Source organism: Triturus cristatus, chromosome 3_1 (genome assembly GCF_964204655.1).
Source record: "Triturus cristatus chromosome 3_1, aTriCri1.1, whole genome shotgun sequence".
Lineage (NCBI taxonomy): Eukaryota > Metazoa > Chordata > Amphibia > Caudata > Salamandridae > Triturus > Triturus cristatus.
In genome coordinates, this window is record NC_140583.1 from 671,897,784 (window position 1) to 671,917,119 (window position 19,336).

At 40.9% G+C, this 19,336-nt stretch overlaps 1 protein-coding gene across 5 annotated transcripts in view; it reads left to right on the forward strand.

The window, feature by feature from the left end:
• OSBPL5 (oxysterol binding protein like 5) overlaps positions 1-19,336 on the forward strand; it is a 1,218,591-nt gene that overhangs the window by 400,882 nt on the left and 798,373 nt on the right. The gene's annotated exons all lie outside the window — the stretch shown is intronic.

A 19,336-nucleotide genomic window follows, 5' to 3' on the forward strand; every position in this document is an offset into this window, starting at 1 on the left:
AGTGACGCCATGTCATTAAGGTGTCATAAGGACTATAAAAGAAGAAACACCAAAGGAGGGGAAACGAAAACACAACAACACTATAGGAGACACACATCCACTCAATCTCATACCTTATGCTTTTTGATGCATCGTATCGGTTTTATCTTTCCCTTCTTTTGAGAGAATGGAACTCTTTTTCCTATGATTTTATAATCATCCTTTAAATCTCCATCTTGGACTGCCTTTTTAGGTCTCGCCTGACCCAGCGCATGCGCTGATCTGGAGAGACTTTTTGAGAGGGCTCCAAAAAGTGCTACCAGGCCAGCCTAGGGCTACAGTGCATGTGCGCGGGCGCGCGCGCCGCACTTTACCGCGATTGCTTTCACTTTCGCGGCGGCACGGCCGCTTTGATGTTTCATCGTCATCGCGATCACTTTCACGGCCGCTTGGCATATCCGATAGGTCTGGCTTTTGGGACCTTATAAGTATTTAGTTATGCAACTGTTGCATGGCTAAACACTTATAAGGTCCCAAAGGCGAGACCTATTGGCTATGCCAATGCTTGTTGCTGATGCAGCTGCTTTTATGTAGTTGACCTGGAATACTTCTTTGCTGAACTAATTGATTTTTGCTTTATTTCTCCTTTTTACCCATGCTCATGTACTCACCTTGAAAGGACTCTAAAATGAATTCCTTTTACTCCTTTGCTTAAAATCATTAGATGTTGTTACGGAGAATCAAACTATCTTTCTGCCTTTAATGGTGGTAGGAATCTGTAAACTCATATCTGATGTTTGTATTAAACCATCCTCTTTGGATTTGAACCTCTGACTAAATGTGTAGTCTTGTACTACATGCGTTTATTATTATTTTTTTGTGTCACAATTCTTTATTGAAAAATTAAAGGTATATAAATTCATAAAAGTGTAATACAACAAAATGGATCAGAAATAGTCCACCCGATTTACATATATAGTATAATATAAAGGAGAAAAAACTTGCAAGTAAGAGAGGAAAAGGAAGGAAGTGAGAGAAATAAGAAAAAAGACAAAGGGGGTCATTATGATGGCGGAAGGACCGCCACCGCCAGGCCAGCGGTGGCGGTCCTTCCGCCATCACCAAGCGTATTACCCACCACCAAATTAGGATGACTGTGGGTACTGCGGCAGATGCAAAGTCTGTCCGCCGCTTCACCGCCAAAGGCAATTGCACCGATCGCCTGGTGGACGGTGCAGGGCCACTAAAATGGTGGCGGTGCCTAGCAGGCACCGTCCGCCAAATTAGGATGTGGCTATGGTAAGGCCTTTCCATGGCGGCGATGCTGCCATGTAAAGGCGGGTGGGGATTGGATTTGGGGGCCCGTTGCAGGCCCCCCTTGTTTGGGGGGTGTCGCTGCACTGGGGGGTCCCCATGGTACCCCCTGCATTTCCATGCACCAAGTGGCAGGCACCACGTGGTGCCTGCCAAGTGGTGCAGGGAAATGCAGTGCATGCACTAATGACATTGCGTACGGTACTGCCGCCAGCAGCACTGCCTGCAATGTTAAAAGCCCTGGATGCTCCCACCACTACGGCGGGCGCATCCTAATTGCAGTGGTGGGATCGACGTATGTCTGGCGGGCAGTCCTAAACACGGCTACGTATGTCCTCCCGCCATCGTAATGAGCCCCGTAGTGTTAATAAAAGAAGAGGAGAATATTGGACGTTATATGCTAAGAAATCTAACTCTGGTTAGATATGATCAAGGAAAGAAGTTAGACAAGATAAATTATGGGACGGGCAAATATAACTTAGAACTGTTTAAATATATTGAATCCATAATATGAATTGTGATATATATATATGGGTAATGGGAAATAATACAGGATACGAAATAATAAAATGAATGAATAGATTAATAAATATGTAAATATATGGATAAGAGGATAAATAAATGGATAGGTAAATAAGTAGATAGATATTAAGAGTGGATAGATAAAGGAATTAGAAGAAAAGGAAAAACAGGAGAAAAACCTCCTGGCCCAGAAAAAGAAGGTAGGAACGGGACCGCAGGAGAAAAGAGGATAGAGTGAAAGAACAGTAAGGAGGAACATTTAAGGATCTCGGAGAAAGGGAGTCCATACTTGTTGATTCATCTAACTCATTATAGGCTAACTTCATGAGGAAGCCATCTGTCCACAGTCATCGCCAAGAATCTTAGCTGTCAGTGTCAAGGCGACGCAAAGCAGTCAATCATGTTCATCTAGCCGGCTCGGCTTGAGTTATCAGGCGAGGACAAAGGGGGACTGCCCGTCACCGGAAATCCCCTGGCAAACGTGGCAGCAGCCTTCGGGTCAGTGAAGATGTGAATTTTGCACTGATGTTGTTTATGAAGTTTGTCAGGGTTAATCAGGGAGTACTTAGCATTTGTCTTCCGGAGGGCTCATTTCACTGAGAGAAAGACTTGTCTGGCAGCTTGGAGGGCTATAGTGAAGCCCGCAGCCCTAAGACTGAATTGGCAAGACGAAGCACAGTGTCTCTATTCCGGTTATATGGGAGACAGGGTTTCTCCAGATAGTGAGAGTAGCATGTTTTCTACATATTCCTCCATACGGCCCATGTCAGTCAATTCCGGGATGCCTCAAATATGTAGATTGTTGCGTAAAATGACCTCAAGAACTTTGGAGTAGGTGTTGCCTGGCCGAATTTTCAACCTCAGGGGTGTGATGTTCAAGATGGTCCAGCCGCACCTTGTCGGTCCACTTTTTCTTATAGACAGTCAAAGCAATCTGCCAGCGTGTTGATCTTTGAATCTATTCTATGCAAGCTTTGCTTAAAGTCCTTTAACATGGAGCAGATATCTGACTCCAAATAATGTCCCCCCGACCCTGAGAACACTGTGCTGGCTCTTCTTGCGGGAGCTCCAGGGTGCGTGTCGTCCTCCGCAGCTTGAAGGGGAGCCTAGTCTGCTTGTTGTTGGCCTTCCCTATATCAGCCAACTGTGTCACCTTGTCCCCCAAGGTGGGGGAGGGATAGACCGCCAAGACACAGGGAGGACAAAGTAGATGGGCCACTTTTCAGCCAGAGAGTGCCACAGCCACAGACGTTACCCACCGTCAGTCCAAAAAGGGGCCACAAGGTAGGATATGTAGGAGGTGAGTACAGTTTTAGCATACCCACCGCAGTTGGGGTGGTCTGATAGAGTCAAAGCCAACTGTCTGAATCTATGAGGTTGTGTCTCTTTACAACCACTGGGCCACTACGGAGAGTCCAACCTCACCCCAGGAGGGTGGGAGGGGGTCCGCAGGGGCACGAGCAGACAAACAGCGACTAAAAAGAGTTGATGTCCAGGTAGGTTAGTAGTTCACTCAGGTCTCCACCTCAATGTAAGTGGGCTATTCCACATGCAATTCAGCACCGCAGTAAATTTCACAGGGGCCATCAAAGGCTGCCATATTCTCAATTTAAATAGGCTCTCTTATAATCGAAAAGTAGTGTCCAGGATGAACTGGGAATCAGGGTCCCCAAGTCAGGCTTGGATTCTGAAAATCTTTACTTTAGTGGACCCCAACTGAACCACTACTGGAAGCAGAGGAGCACAAACTGAACTTCAACACAATACACACAATTACAAAAATAAGTATACTACAAACAAATACACTAATTATGAAACATATGATTTAATTGTCAAAAAAATACAAACATTTACATTTAAATTTGATTGGGAGGTTTGGATCTTTTCAAATTTTTTATTTATTTCTAATAGATTAAGCGAAATGCTAGCCTCTAACATGGCATCTTGTCTTTTTTGCTTAGTGATTAGTCTGTTTTTGTCGCACATAACAGTTCTTCAATAGAGGCCATGAACTGTCCATACTAGATTATGTTTGCTGTACTTGCACTGCCCACACAAATCAAGCTAAGGATGCCAACTTCAGTTTTTAGCCTCCTCCAATCTGAAATTCCTTCTCCTTTTTATAGCGTTTAAAACTTTCAATAATACATTTTGCGTATATATATTATTTATTTATTATTTACGGTGTTTTAGAAATGCAGCCTGCCTGACGTAAATGATGATCGTGTTTTTTATAAATCCCCGAAATCCCATCAGCACTTACCTCACAAAGAAGAAGACTCGCACACCAGGGTCAGTGTAAACAAAGAAGTATTATTGGCGACGCGTTTCGACCGGAACGGTCTTCATCACAATGTATATATAATATATGGGATTATATATATTGGCAGCTTGTGGGGCACTAAGTCGCCGGTTATTAAGACAAGACATCAGAGCTAGACTATTATAGGGTTATCACAGTCAAGTTCTGACATCACAATGCCTGCAGCCACAACTAGCCACAACTAGCAGCTGAGGTGAAAGGCAGGTCAGGTCATTGAGCATAATTGAAGCAGCTGTTTAAAGCTACAAACAGAACTTAGCTTTTCTTTCTTCAGCTCTATTTTAATAGCTTACAATGATAAGCAAAGAGGATATGATTATTTTTTGCACTACTTAAATAGAGAAATGATAGAATCTCTCTACATGTTTCTACACATTCCGAGTTGCCCTAACTTTTTTATTTTAAAGAAACAACACTGACTTGTATTGAATTGTTTCTAATATGTGTTTTTAACAAACATAATGTGTTTAATTTATCACTAGAGGTTTTATTTTTATTTTTCATGTTTGCACGCACAGTCCCTCTTTCATATGAAAGAACTACGCAACAAGATGTTAACTGGTTTGTGGGAAAGGTGATGGTGTGACCATGTATTATATGGGATAAAGTGCCCCCGGCGTACATGACATGGATATTGCAAGTCATCTTGTAGATCCACAGCATCATGGACAACCGACTAAGAACTGCTTGCCTAATTGTCTGCAGAGTTGGAACAAATTTCCACACTGTAACCTATGTGTATTTTTAGGAAAGACAAAGCTATGATGGCCAATTGACTTGGTAGAAAGAAAATTCATAATGACAGCGTCTCACGTGGCTGGTCTACTGTGGGTGTATAGTGGATCTGCTTGCATGGTTAATCAATAAGCAATTGCATTTAATGAATTCATGTTTGCCCCATGGCGGCATTACTGGCTGAAGATGAGCAGTAACTGTAATTTCCCAGTCAAGTGCAAAATAGCCACCCAAGGCCTTCTTTTCTTTCGCAGGCACTTTACTCTCTGCTCTGCTTTCATGATATTAACATGAGCAGTGCTGTATTTAAAGCAAACTATTTTTTTATTATGCATCCATCCACTGAAAGGATGAGTAAAGAAACTAGAAATTGCTGCCACTTTGTATTTTATTTTTAAACAAGAAAATGTTAGGGTGTTTGAGTTCAAGAAATGTTTCAAAAAAACACTTTCACAACTAAAGTGATTTTGGTGTCTTTATTCCACCAGTCTTAATTAGATACTTTTGAAAAAACACGATCAACATTTACGTCATGTCAAAAATGGAAAAACACTCATTCAAAAAAAAAGAAATGAAAACAGAAATACATTTTGACAATTAACAGGTACAGAACCAATAAATGACAATACATGTGTAACAAACAATGACCAGTCCAAGTTTAAAAACAGGTGGCGGCAAAAATTATTTACAGTGTTTCAGAAATGCAGCCTGCCTGACGTAAATGTTGATTGTGTTGTTTCAAAAGTATCTAATTAAGAATTGTTTAAAACTATTGCTGAGGCCTAGTTTGGGTGTTGTAATGGGCCCATCCCCCTTTTTGTGAAAAACTTTGTATTTTATGGCAAGGTAATGAGGCTAAATATATGCAATTTATTTTATTGCTCCAAATCACAGCAGCAATAAAAAAAAAGAGTTTGGAAATGTCAGTAAAATTCTAAAAAGTAATAAAAACCAGAATGTACAGATCTCATCTTTCTTTTCCTGCTCATACTACATTTTCAATTAAGTTGCTATTAATTTTCTTGTGATAAATAAAGTAAATAAGGCTTTGATTTAAATATTAAAATTGCCAATTTGTCTTTTTGACATGAATGAAAGTTTAGTTGTGTTTTAGGCGGCTGATTTCATTTATGAGTTTAAATCACTTGTAACGATCTGTTTTTTAATTTAAAAAAGACTTAAGGTTTACATTAATCTAGTTCTAAATGAACTTTAGGTTCTCTTTTCAATCTGTAAGTTTTTTTTTTTTTTAAATGGACACAAGCAGGCTTCATGGGCTGGCAACGTGAGAAAAAGGTTTGGCAGGATTATCACTCTCGCAACGTTCGATGAATTATGAAGGGCACATGAGGGGTAGGTGACAAAGGCAACTCGAGGTTCCATTTAAGAAAAGTCTGTTAAGAGCCATGTGATTGCCACAATCATGTTGTCTGTTGTGAACGACAACCATCTTTGAAGCGTGAGAAAACAAAATGGCTCATAATGGAGAAACCATTTTGATAAATTGGGCTCATATTTGTTTATGCAACAGTTATTGAGCTGACAGTTTATTTTGAGAGCTTTATGGTATATACAAGGGAAATGGCAGAAGATGATATAGATTTGCTTTTGCAGGACATAATAGAAACGTATGCTATGTGAACTGCATGAGCGTTTGTGGGGTCGATCGCTGATTGTATAGGAAATAATTGAAATGTTTATGGCCTTTTTTAGGGCAGAAGTTTGTCATCAATCAGGGACCTATTGTCAATGTGGGGAAGGGAATGGTTAGGCAGAGTGCAATGCAAAAGAGGACCTGAGGAGGATTCTTTAGTGATCCTTAAGAAAAAGAAACTTATTAGAGAAGATAACTCAGGAATCCTCTTAATCAGTGCTATAGGTCAGAATAGTGGATTTTGCACTTAGCAGGGCAAAAACAGGCTTAAAATGTGTTCGGATAAGCAAAAAGTATAGAACCAATAGCTGTGAGCCCCTGAGCAAAGGGAGAATTTCAGAAGGCTTTGAAATTGAGCTCACATGCTCATCTAAATTTGACTAAGGTCATGATATTGTGGTACGAGCCACACAGGAGCACCAGATGAGGCAGGCAAGGCCTCAACATCTGAACTTTTATACCGTTTTAGGGTTGATATAATTGATCCTTTCATGATCAAGCACACCTCCGCATGTGGCCCTATCTGTGGGTTATTGGTTAAAAAGATAGATTTCAAAGCAGGAGAGATCATGACTATGGTCTGAATGCCCAGATAAAGTCTCATTGACCCTAGAATTAGATGTTAAGGTCTTGGCGTTGATAAATAAGTACAGGGGGAAGAGACCCCGTAAGGGGTAGGATGCAGGTTTGAGTTCTTGTCATGACTGCTGGATGCGAACGGGCCACTAAGAAAAGATTTCGTTTCAGCAGAGGATGCCTTTGTTAATGATAAGTCTGTGGATGCAGAGGAATTATGCCAGTGGGTCCAGCGGGCAATATCTTTCTTGGGCAATGCGAATATTGCTCTTTGAAATGAAAGAAAAAAAACATGTTATTTAAACTTAACCCAAAGTTAGTTGATCTGGCAAGTTAAAAGGGAACCCCTTGTCTCAGAGTTGCTTTTTATGTGATCATTTATTAAAGAAATGACAACATGTGCTGGAGCCTTTAGCTCTATTAGGAAATCCCAGCAAGACATAAAATGTGTTTTCAGTGATAGCAGTTTTGCTTGGTCTGGGATAACAAGGCGCTTGTCTAGAATATATATGACCCTTCAAACAAGAACCCACATTTGTTTCACCCATTTTGGATTTAGATCCACACAAGGTTTCTTCTGTCAGAGACATAGAACTCGGGGAAAAAGGATTCAGGAGAGAAAGATGTCAACAGGGAACATCAGGTGAGTGTTGATTTAGACCAATTACATACCCTGTAAAGCTGGGTGGCAGACTAGCCCAAATTTGTGGAAGATGACCAGAGATAATGCACAACCCATGGGTTTTGCAAACAGTCAAGTGATACAGAATTTCTATGTCATCCATATCAAGACATATTTCCAAGATAGATTATTTTCACACACAAGGATAATATCTTGGAAAAGGAGGTAGAGGATTGATTTACTGGTAAAAAGAGCAATTGTGAAAGTGGTGTATGATACAGTAGGTTCTGTAAACAACATTTGCTGGTAGAAAATAAAGTCAAGGCAATGTGCCCTGTGATAAATCTCAAAGATCCAAACAATTGGGTGGTTTACCACTGTGAGAAAGTGGATTATTAGTTGAAGTGGAAGATAGTACACCACAAGTAATAATGTTACTATTACTGTTACGTCCAGCAAAGGTTTCAGTAATTTAAACCTGACCTCTGGTAGCTATGGCTGAGAGAAGACAGGTTTAAATTAAGAAAATGTGTAAAGCATTTAGAAGTACCAAAACAGTTAAAAAGTCAAAAACAAAACACCACTCCAATTTATAAAAAAAGAACATTTTAATGATCAAATTGAGATCACAGCAAACAGAATCCAAATAGGGAACCAGAGATGTGAATTGTAAAGTTGAACTCAATTTTAGCGTCAAAAAGCACAAAGCGATAATCACTGGCAACTGGTCGGTCTAGACTGGGGCAAAGTCAAAGTCAAGGCGACTACTGTTGATCACTAGCCAGAAGACTGGGTCTTCCTGGTCAGGAGTTACCTTCTTAGGTACAGTTTTGCCAATGGCTTGTTGACTGTTTTGTAAGTGTCAAAAGCAGCAGGCGGAGGCCAAAGTAAGGCTCAACAGTAAACGTCCTGTGTGTTTTACTTTAAACTGTCCTACAGTGCTCCTCTCTCCCAAAAACCAGCATGGCAGAACCTTTCTTGCCCTGTTCAGAGCTTCCTGTGCCCACTCAGATGCGTGCCGGTGATAATGTGCAACCCCCCCTTGTGGTCACTCAAAATTGGTTCTCGGGCAGCCCCTCTTCCATTGGAATTGGTGACAAGCTGTCTATCAGGAGAAAAGAGGGGGTGGGGCCACACATTAGCTACATCTGTCTGTGAAAGGGTAGGCACCCTTTGAAGTTAATTAAGTACCTGGACACAGCCCAGATGGCCATCCCGTCAAAGAGAAAAACATCTCCCCACACATAGTTGGATTTTAAATTACCATTAACATGAGTCCTTGAACGGTTTTTCTAGCTTTTCCCATTCTAAAGTTTAACATAATAAGGTGTTGTAACCCAGTGTTTTCCTATGGGAGAGAGAGAGAGAAAGAGAGAGAGAGAGCTTTAACACAGTGAAAAACAACTCTGAAGATTTTTTTAACTCCCTGGACATGTAAAACATAAGTACATATGTCTTACATTTTAAATACCATACCCCCTGCTCTTTGGGCATTTAGGACCTATCTTAGGGGTGACATATACATAGTAAAGACTAATGTTTAGGCCTGTCAGAATGTTTATTTTGCTAGGTCAAATTTGCAGATTTAAAACTGCCTACCTAGACTGCAGGTGCAGACCTGAGAAATGCTTTGCATTGTCTCTTCAGTGGCGGCGCAATATGTGCTCCAGTCCACTAGTCTAGTGATGTTTAATTTATGGTTCCAGATATACTTTGGCAGCATGTGCTATGCACTTATAAGTACGTTGAATATGCCAATCAGGAGTGCAGCCAATTTCAACATGTTTTAGGCGTCAGAGCACTTGCACTGGGCTTGGTTAGCATTGTCCCAGTCCGCAGAGTCAAAAAATGAGTAGCCTCAGTCCTGAAAAGATACGGGTGACCATACAAAAATAGGCATTTCCCTACAACCACCATTTCAAAATGGAGGAAAATCATCCTTTAAGGGATGTTTTACAGAAGGATGGACAATCATTCAGCATTCGGTATGTGAACGAAATTGTGAGTCTGCATTCGAAGTGACTGGCGGAAAAAACCAAAATCTTTTGAGAGTACTGTTTGATCTAAAGAATAACATTGATGTCATAGCACATTCCATGCATGAGGAATGGAGAGAGTGAATGGGTTCTCCACGAATTCTTATGATTTAAGCAATTGGAGGCTGGATCCAGGAAATGTTTCTAAGGATTCAGGAAGTGTGGAAACCTTTCAGGTCAATCTGTTTGCAAACATATTAAATACCCAGCTTCTGAGGTTTTTCAGTTGGAAACCAGACCCAGCTTTTGGGGGTCAATGCATTCCTGCAGGATTGGAGGAGTAGTACCTTATGCCTTTTCGTCTTTCGCAATGCTTTAAAGATTGAAGCTGCACGTGCATCTTTGACAGGAAACAGTGGTTGTGTTGACCCCAGACTGGAGGTATCAGGCTTGGTTCCTGGTGATGAGAGAGATTTTTGTGGGTTTCCTGATATGTCTTCCTTTGTTCAAGAATAGGTTCATAGATCCTCAAGGAGAGTTTTCCTTTTTACTGATGCAAGGACTGTGGCTTTGATGGCTTGGAGAATTTCAGGCAACAATGGGAGATGCCAGGCGTTTTGGCAATAGCCTTTGGACTTATATTGATACTCCTGGGCTCCGGGAACCAAAACAAAATATAGATTAGCATGGAAAGTGATTGTGATCATGTTTCAACTTATATAGTTAGTGTTGAAAATTAATTGATGGAACTATTTGGACAGGTTTGTCATACAGAATAGTAAATCTGTAATGATCAGCACTAGCTGCGGGTAATGTTAGTGAATCAGTAGGTCAGGATTTGGCTGGAAATTAGGTAATGTATATCATGAGAGTATTGAAACCACCTTATGCACAATAATTATCTATGTGTGATGTTAGTATGGTATTGAACATTATGGAAGTTGAGGCAACAATGATTGTTCGGACTTGAAGAGGTTATGATGGACTGTGGGTGGTGAGTTTCTTTTCGGAGGATGACAAATGTGAAAGCTTCAGATGTATCAAATAGAGCATTCCAATCTCTGTGTGCGTGTGTGTGTGTTTATGTAGAAAGAAGAACTAAGACATTCTGGAACATTTTTTATACTTACTTTCAGAGTAACTTTAGGCTATGTGTCGTTTAAAGGAGCAAAGAGTATGAGAAAAGAACAGTAGAATTGAGAGTGATTAGTGTTTTTTCTAATTATTATTCTCATATAAGCATGCACACAAGCCACTGTCTGCCCTGACTCTTATGAGCTGGGTGAAAGAGGTTGTAAAAGAGGCTGGCATTAGTGAGAGTAGTTTTGGTGTACATTCTGTGAGGGAAGCCTCTACTTCCACTGCTTTTGCCCTTGGTGATGGATTGCAAGATAAAATGCTGTCAGCAGATTGGGTGTATGCATCTATGTTTAGGAGTTGTTATTTTAAATCTGTGGTGATTGCTATAGATAAAGTATTAGCAAGGCTTAAACCTTACATAATCATAGCCTCTGTTTTTTGCCATAAATGTAGAGTTTCCACAGCCCGGTGGGTAGAAAATCTGGATTTTATTAAAGAAATGGAGGCTAAGAATAGCCCACTCTTATAACCTGCAATGATGGCAAATTTGTTTCTAATTTTTAGATTAGGAAGAAGTGAGTCTTCAGAAGTGGATGAAGATGTTGTTGGATCAATTATTTAAGTTTTGGGTTGTTGCTTATAACAAAAGTGTTGTTTAAAAAAAGAAGAGAGCTGTATGTCCTGCTGTTTTATTACTTCCTAGAATTTCACTGACAGTTCCAAATGTTTGCTTTCCTAGCTGCTGTGAGTGAAAGCAATAAAGAATATTGCACAATCTTCGTATATGTATAATGAAATCCAGATGTTATGCCCATCAGACTGTGGAACATCTACATTTGGGTCAGTATGATTGAAGCATTCTGCTTGCATTCAAACAATCTTTGGCAAAGGCAACCAACATACTGGCAAAAGTAGAGCACACATACATGTATACCAAACCAGCATACCTGTAATCATTCATTCACATATACGAGGAAATGTATAAACTCCCATGCACACAGACCAATACACGTGCAGACATCCATGCACACAGACACCTAAGGCACCCTTACAGACAAGTCACTACTTACTGAGTGCATCTCGAGCATCAGGCAGAGGGTGATGTGCACCATGGGAGAGCACTGTAAGGTTCAGCAGCATTCAAAAATGATTTGCAACAATGATGTTCAGGGTCATGTGCTTCTGTGGAGCAGAGGGTAATGTTCTGCAGGGTGCATAAAGTGACGTGCATCAAGGGAATATTGAGCAGTAGTCTTCATGGTGGCTAAGAGGAGCACACTGTAATATGCATGAAGGAAGCACATGTTGACGGGCCTCTTGGAGCAGTGAGTGATGGGTCTGATAGGAGCACTGGGTGGCGTCTTCAGGAGAGCCACAGATGTGGCAAGTAGGAGGCAATTCCTGGCTGTTCAGCATCATTAGAACCACGTTGATGTGTAGTTTTGCGGGGGATGATAGTGGGGTACATTAAAATGTGCAATAGAATACGCGTTCTATAAAGGAAACCACAGCCCATGTTGTGATTATTTTGTTTTTGCAGTTATTTATAGCGCACCTGGCCTGAAGGCATTGGAACGCGTTACAACAGAACTAGACAATGATGCGGTCTATTTTTATATTTTGGTTACACAGAGAATAGATGATTTGTCCAGAATCATAATGTGTTGCATTAAAGGCCTAGATTCGAACCTGGTTCCCCACGTCCCATAGTTAGCAGCTCTAGTCCCTAGGCCACACCACTTCCCTTTATAAAAATGTAGAGAGCATAACATTCACCAAAGGAGATATCTAGGTTCTGACCCAGAAAGAGGCAGGTTAAACTCAATAAAGGAAAGGTTTTGGGGCCAGATGTACGACTCGCAAAATAGGTTTTGCGACTCGCTATTAGGAAGGGGCGTTCCCTTCCTAATCGTGACTCATGAGACATGTATGAATGTTTTCCGACCCCAAATGCGGTGGCAAAACACCCGCAAATTAGCACCTACTTGAAGTAGGTGGTAATGCAATCGCAAATGGGAAGGGGTCCCCACGGGACCCCTTCCCCTTTGCAAATGCATGCGAAAATATTTTTTAAGGGCAGGCAGTTGTTCCAGAGACCACTGCCTGGCCTTAAAAAATTAAACGAAAACGTTTCATTTTTATTTTTTTTAAATGCTTTATTTAAAAGCAGTCCCAGACATGGTGGTCTGCTGAGCCCAGCAGGCCACCTTCCCTGGGAGGGCCAGCCAGTCCCAATGGGGTCGCCAAATGCGAGTGCCTAATTAATATTAATAAGCCTCGCATTTTGCGACCCCATTGGGAATCGCGATCAGTGTTTCTGACACTGTAGTACATAGTAAATTGCAACTCGCAGAGGCGTGTTCGATTGAGTTCCTTATATTTCCTAATGACATTTCTCAGTTATGTAAATTAAAAACAGCAAACTAACTACATGAAACTTATATTGTTCTCAGCTCTCAAACCTTTTCATCATTATGTGTCTACATTCACGCACGCACAGTGGGTCCCGTTAAATATAATGTTCAATGACACATGCTGAACCACATAGAAACTGATGTCATGCTACTCTCAGCTTGTACAGTCATACTGATACACACAAAAGATCTTTAGAGCAAATGACTATATCAAAATTATTTATATGAAGCCAGGATCCATTTTTAAAAGCACCTTCAACAAAAATGGCAGATGTCACATTAGCACAGTTGCAAGAGCTCGACGTCATTCCGCAAGCCTTTCTAGCTAAGACAATTGCAAGCCAGCAATTACAAAAAACAAAATCTAGTCTTATTTTTATATTTTAATAAGGTTGGTTTGAATAAATCCTGCCAGAGAAGTTCATTAGGCCAAGACTAAACAAGCATTGGCATAGCCAATAGGTCTCGCCTTTGGGACCTTATAAGTGCATAACTAAATACTTATAAGGTCCCAAAAGCGTGACATATTGGCTATGCCAAGCAGCAAAAGTGAAAGTGATCGCGATCACGCTCAAACATCAAAGTGGCCATGCGGCCGCTAAAGTGAAAGTAATTGCGGTTAAGCACGCGCGCGCCCGCGCACATGCACTGTAGGTCTAGGCTGGCCTGGTAGCACTTTTTGGAGCCCTCTCAATAAGTCTCGCCAGATCATCGCATGCGCTGGGTCAGGCGAGACCTAAAAACGTTGGTCAAAATACAAAGTCATTGGTTAAAAAACTTTATTCTGACTTCTGACTTCATATGCATAATTACAAATTCATTGCATAACTGTTTGAAATAGCTCAGTGATGCATTAACTATATTACATCACATGCAAAAATACTCACATACAAAAAAAACTCACTACCAAAAATTCTTGCACAAAACCCTCACGTTTTGAATCCCAATAAAGAATCCCTCTTAGGCTCAGGTAAAGAGAAAATGGACCAAGGGCCATATGTGCAAAGCATGTTTGCTGTAGCAAACGGTCCACTTTGCAAAATCGGGCCATTTGCGATGACAAAAATGCTTTTCCAAATGTACAAACACCCAAACTGAGAATCTCCAGAATCGCAGTTTGGGTGTAGAAATTGCTGTTTGTGAGGGCTTGTTTAGGGCGTTTCTTCCAAGTAGTGATTTTCAGTGTTATGTTTCAAGGTTTTGAAACGGAAATGCGGTCGCAAAACCTTGGTGTTTTGCCACCAATTCAAAGTTGGAGGTAATGCATTTTCAAATTGGAAGGGGTTCCCCTGGGACTCCTTTCCTTTTGTGAATGTTGGGGAAACATTTTTGAGAGCATTGAATGCTCTTAAAAATGTAAAATAATATGTTTAAATTTTTTTATTGATGAAATGCATTCCATTTTCCTTTAAGGAAAACCGGCTGCATTTCAACAAAAAAAAACCTTTATACAAAGGCAATCACAGACATAGTGGTCTGCTCACCTTAGCAGGCCACCATCCCGCTGATGGCAGGCATTCGTAATGGGTCGCAAACTGCGATCTACCTCATTAATATTCATGAGGCAGTAGGTCGATTTGCAGCCCACGAGAAATCGCAAGTATGAAACAAAAAGTTTCATACATAAGGAATAGCGATTTCCAACTAGCGATTTGGATAAAATAAATTTTCGGAAATTGCTATTCCTACTCTTTGTACATGATCTGGCCCCAAATGTGTAAAATGATTTCTCGGTCAACAACCTGACACAAGAGTTTGACCGGTATGATTCATTGTTTTAGTTTCGTAAAGTGCAGAACAGGTCGGTCCTGGAACCAGAGCACTGGACCTATTTGTGGGATCCAATACAAGACAAGAACACATAGACATTTGCATCCACTCTCCAGAAAAATTTGAGACATTAAATGTATTTTGTAGCACTGAAACCTGGTCAGAAATCACCTGGTTCCTGGCCAGCCAATTGGCAAACCCAGTTTACTGGAACACAAGCATGGCTATATTTAAGTGAAAAACAATATTCTTTTATGAAACTGCAGGTACTTCTCCAATCTCAAACCATCAGGAAGGTCACTGCAATTTCTGTCAATGTTCTTCGCCGCTAAGTCCTATGGTCCTTGGTATTACAAGATTTATTTTCGAGGCATATTTCCATGCCCTTAAAGGCAGACAATACTCAAATACCTGTTTCATACGTGTGAGACTTCAACTTTATAAAACGAACTATTTAATATTAATATTAAACTGAATATCTTTTTCTATGAGTATGGGGCGCCTGTAACACTAATCTTCTTTCTGCATTTTGTATTCTTTCTGAGGAAAATATTACTTACCTCTAGGAATAGTTTCTCGGCTTGAGTCACTTCTTCATGCACATGTTGTGCATTATTCTGCTATCTCTTACTTGGACTCGGAACAGCATATAAGTACATTTTTGGGGACCTTGACCATGTCTGGAGTCTGTATGACTCATGATGATGTTGAACGTACGCTCATGGTGCAACGTAATGCAATCATCACCACCATCCTTTGAGTCCCTGGTAGTCATCAATGGTGTGAAAGTGTATATGACTGAATATTAACAGATTTCATACTTTAATGTTGCCACTGATTCTTTACACTGGAAATGAGGGACGGTGTCATGTTAATCTAAAATAGCTGCAAGCTTCAAAACAATTTTTACAAGTAAGCAACGTGTTCCTTTAGCAGCATAATCCTATTCTAGATTCACATGCTGTGCATCAATTGTAAATCATTTTTCGACCGAGGGCTGAGTAATAGCAATCAAATGTGTCAAAATTGTAAGCCCTAAAATAGACTTTTGGAATGCCTGAACCCCCACACAGTAATGTTTTGGAAACAAGTGAATGGAAGACCACTTTGCCGCCTTACATATATTTTTTGAAGGCACATTTCGGATTAAGGCAAGGGAGGCAATTTTTGCAGAGATGAATGCGCTCTTGTATTGATGTAAAATGATTTATCGGCTGAGTGTCATACGTAAATAAATGCAACAATGCACTTAGCAACTATTCCATTTGTCATTCGGCTCTGCAATATCTGCTGTAAATGCACCACAAATAGTTGCTGTGTTTTAATTAAAATGAATTGCATATTTAAGAATCCAAAAGAATAACTAAGCACTAGCATAGGGCCAAACCAGAAGTTTTTTAGTAAAACAAGTACGTTTCAGGTAAGGAATTAGACAAATAGCTTCCAAGGTCAGAAAAGACTTTCCACCTGCCCATATCCTTATGGTAAACATTTGCCAGGAGACCTTCATATTGTACTAGGCGAGTGCAAAATGAAATCTTGTTTCATACAGTTAGTGACTGTGCCAGATAGGATTTGGTTCATGCACATTGGTATCCTAAACTTGGTCCAGGCTGCTACTGATAGCTAAAGAAAGTTGTGCTGGGCATCGGAAAAATGAACCGTCTTAGATATGTTAAGAGCCGCTCTCCAGGCCACATTTTGTTGAGTCTTTAGTTTGTTTGCATTGGCTTTAGATGTGCTTACTAATAATGCATTTCTGTAATCAATTTGTGAACCAAAAACTGCTACTGCTATAGTTGTATGGTGTTTCTCAAGTGGTAGATATTGTATTTGCATAGAACTTTCAAGAAGTTTGACAGCTCATCAAGACTCAAGAGCCGTTCTTCAAGTACACTCCCAAGGTCACCACCTTGTACATCATTTTACCTCTTTGAACCAACCTAGAATGTGTGTGATAATTCTTACCAAAATGAGTCACTGATTGTGACCGGCTACTAAGAATTCTTTCTTGGAATCATTTAGATGTAGCTTGTTCTCATTCAATCGCTCATTAATAGCTTCAAATACTTTCTCAACCATATGTCTGAGGATCCTTGGTTAACCCAAATAGCTATTGGGTATCTGAAAATTGATCCTCGAGATACACACCAGCTGATGTAGCGATTGAAAATAGATGTTAAAAAAAGAGAAGACAAGTAGAAGCCGTGTGAGACACCACAGCCGATTGTCATGGAGTCATCTAGTTTTTAACTTACTCTAGCTTGGGATTTGCTCTTTGGGAGGAAGGTATTCTGGCATTTAAAAGATATCACTACATTGCTTTCCCACTCAAACTCTCTATCACTTCAGAGTCCAGGCTAGTGAAAGCTGCTAAGAGTTACTGAAGCATCAAAAGCAATGTACCATCTGAATCCACAATCTGAAGGATGGCAGTCTGAGTGCATATAAAAGTATATTCTATTTCTTGGTCTAGACGGAAGCCAAGAAAGATATTTGCTTCCAATCCACATGTTTCTGGAGCTGGAGTTCAGCTGTTTTCTCCAAGATGTTGATAAGCCAAGGATTATCAGAAAATGGGCAGTAACTGGTGGTTAAAAAGTTAAACAATTTTTGTAGAAGTAATGTTACCCGAGCGTCCTTCAGCGTGTCTGGAATGATGTATTTTACAAAAAGAACGATTGGCCATATAGCGGGTATATGCAACCAATACTTTATGGCACTCCTTATTTTTTCTGGAAGGGCATGGATCGCTATGTCTGATTTCTTTGACTAATAGGTTTAGTATTGCCAATATCCTGTATTAGTATGCTTTGACTTCTGGAAATGACAAGGCAACTTAATACTTTAATTTACATGAAAAGCATAAACTAGTTTGACAGTAAATCGAGATGTGTGCACAACACTATCTCATCTTGATGTACCCATAGATATGAATGTGTTACACTGGAAGGTTGAACGTCACTTACACTAACTACCAATAGAAGTAACAGCTGATAACAATGTAACCTGTAAGGTTAAAAGCTGCAAGGACACAGCATACATTGGTTCAACATGCCATGCCGATGAGGTGTGTGGAATGATGGGTAAAATCATTTAATGCTTTTTAAAATGCTATGTACAGCATGAATGTGGAATTGTGAAGAATGTTGACTTTCCATGTACGCAGATACAGGAGCCTATTCACAGAGGTACATTTACATGTGAGTAAATCTACATGTAAATCTACATGTGCAAATTTACTCTTACCTTTTGTTACTACTATTGGCTGTTCACCATTTCTGATTATAAATTTACTACAAAGGGCCCGATTACGATACGTGCTGAAACATTTCCGACCATCAGTTGGAGCCCTTCAGCCCCCATCGTAATCGGCTGGTCGAATTCCTTTCTGACCGATCCATTTTGATGAGGTCTGTCGGAAGGGAATCCGAATCAGATTTCCGAATGGCCTCTGACGGGCTTGGAGAGCCCGTCCTCCATTCGGAAAGCCTTCAATAATCCCTCGACCGGCCGAGGGATTACGATGGCAGATTCCCACAGCCTTTCTGTGCCGGCCATTCAGACACAGAAAGACTTTGGGAATTTGTCTTTGTGGTCCCAAGCAGGGCCCCCAGGCCGTAAATGGCGGCCTAGGCGGCACCTATGGGGCCCCCCATTGATCTCTGCACCTTCCCATGCACCTCAGGACCATCTCCTCACTCCAGCAATTCAGAAAGGACTCAAGACCTGGCTGTTAGAATGAACAGGATAACCACACAGCAGTCATCAACTCCAGCGGAGGAGACGGTTATGTGCGCGAATATTGGGAATTACCATTCAGGTTTAGATGCAGGAATGGGGACACAGAGGTTTTCCTCAGTGGTTCTGACTGTGAATACGCTTTGAATAGATCCTTGGCTTGCAAGGACATTTCTCTTCATGGGCATGTAATGCTTCTGTTGCATACTTGTCCTGTTATCTTAAGGGTTCCCCAGCTATTGTGTTACGTTCGGTTTCCAGAATGCTGTCGAATGAGGGCTATTTGATGCTGAATGATCAAGGTTGCTGTGGAATGGAACCGGGCCTCGCTTATCTGGTGACGGTTTATTCCCTAGTCACTTGTTGTACACAAGTACTGTTTCCACCTGCCTGCAAAATTAGGGCGATACCAAAGGGGATGATGGACGGAGTGCTTGAGCTAATCAAACACTCACCCCCAGTCAACTGATCTGGGTTTAATCCATTATCCTTTAGCTCAATCCACCATCCCAGTTCAGACATGGCCATATGCAAATCAGTCTGACCCTGTGCCTCATGGGAACAGTCCAGCCCGAACTGCCAAGCCATGTCTTCCCTGGACCGGAAACAAGCATCATGGGACCGGTTTCG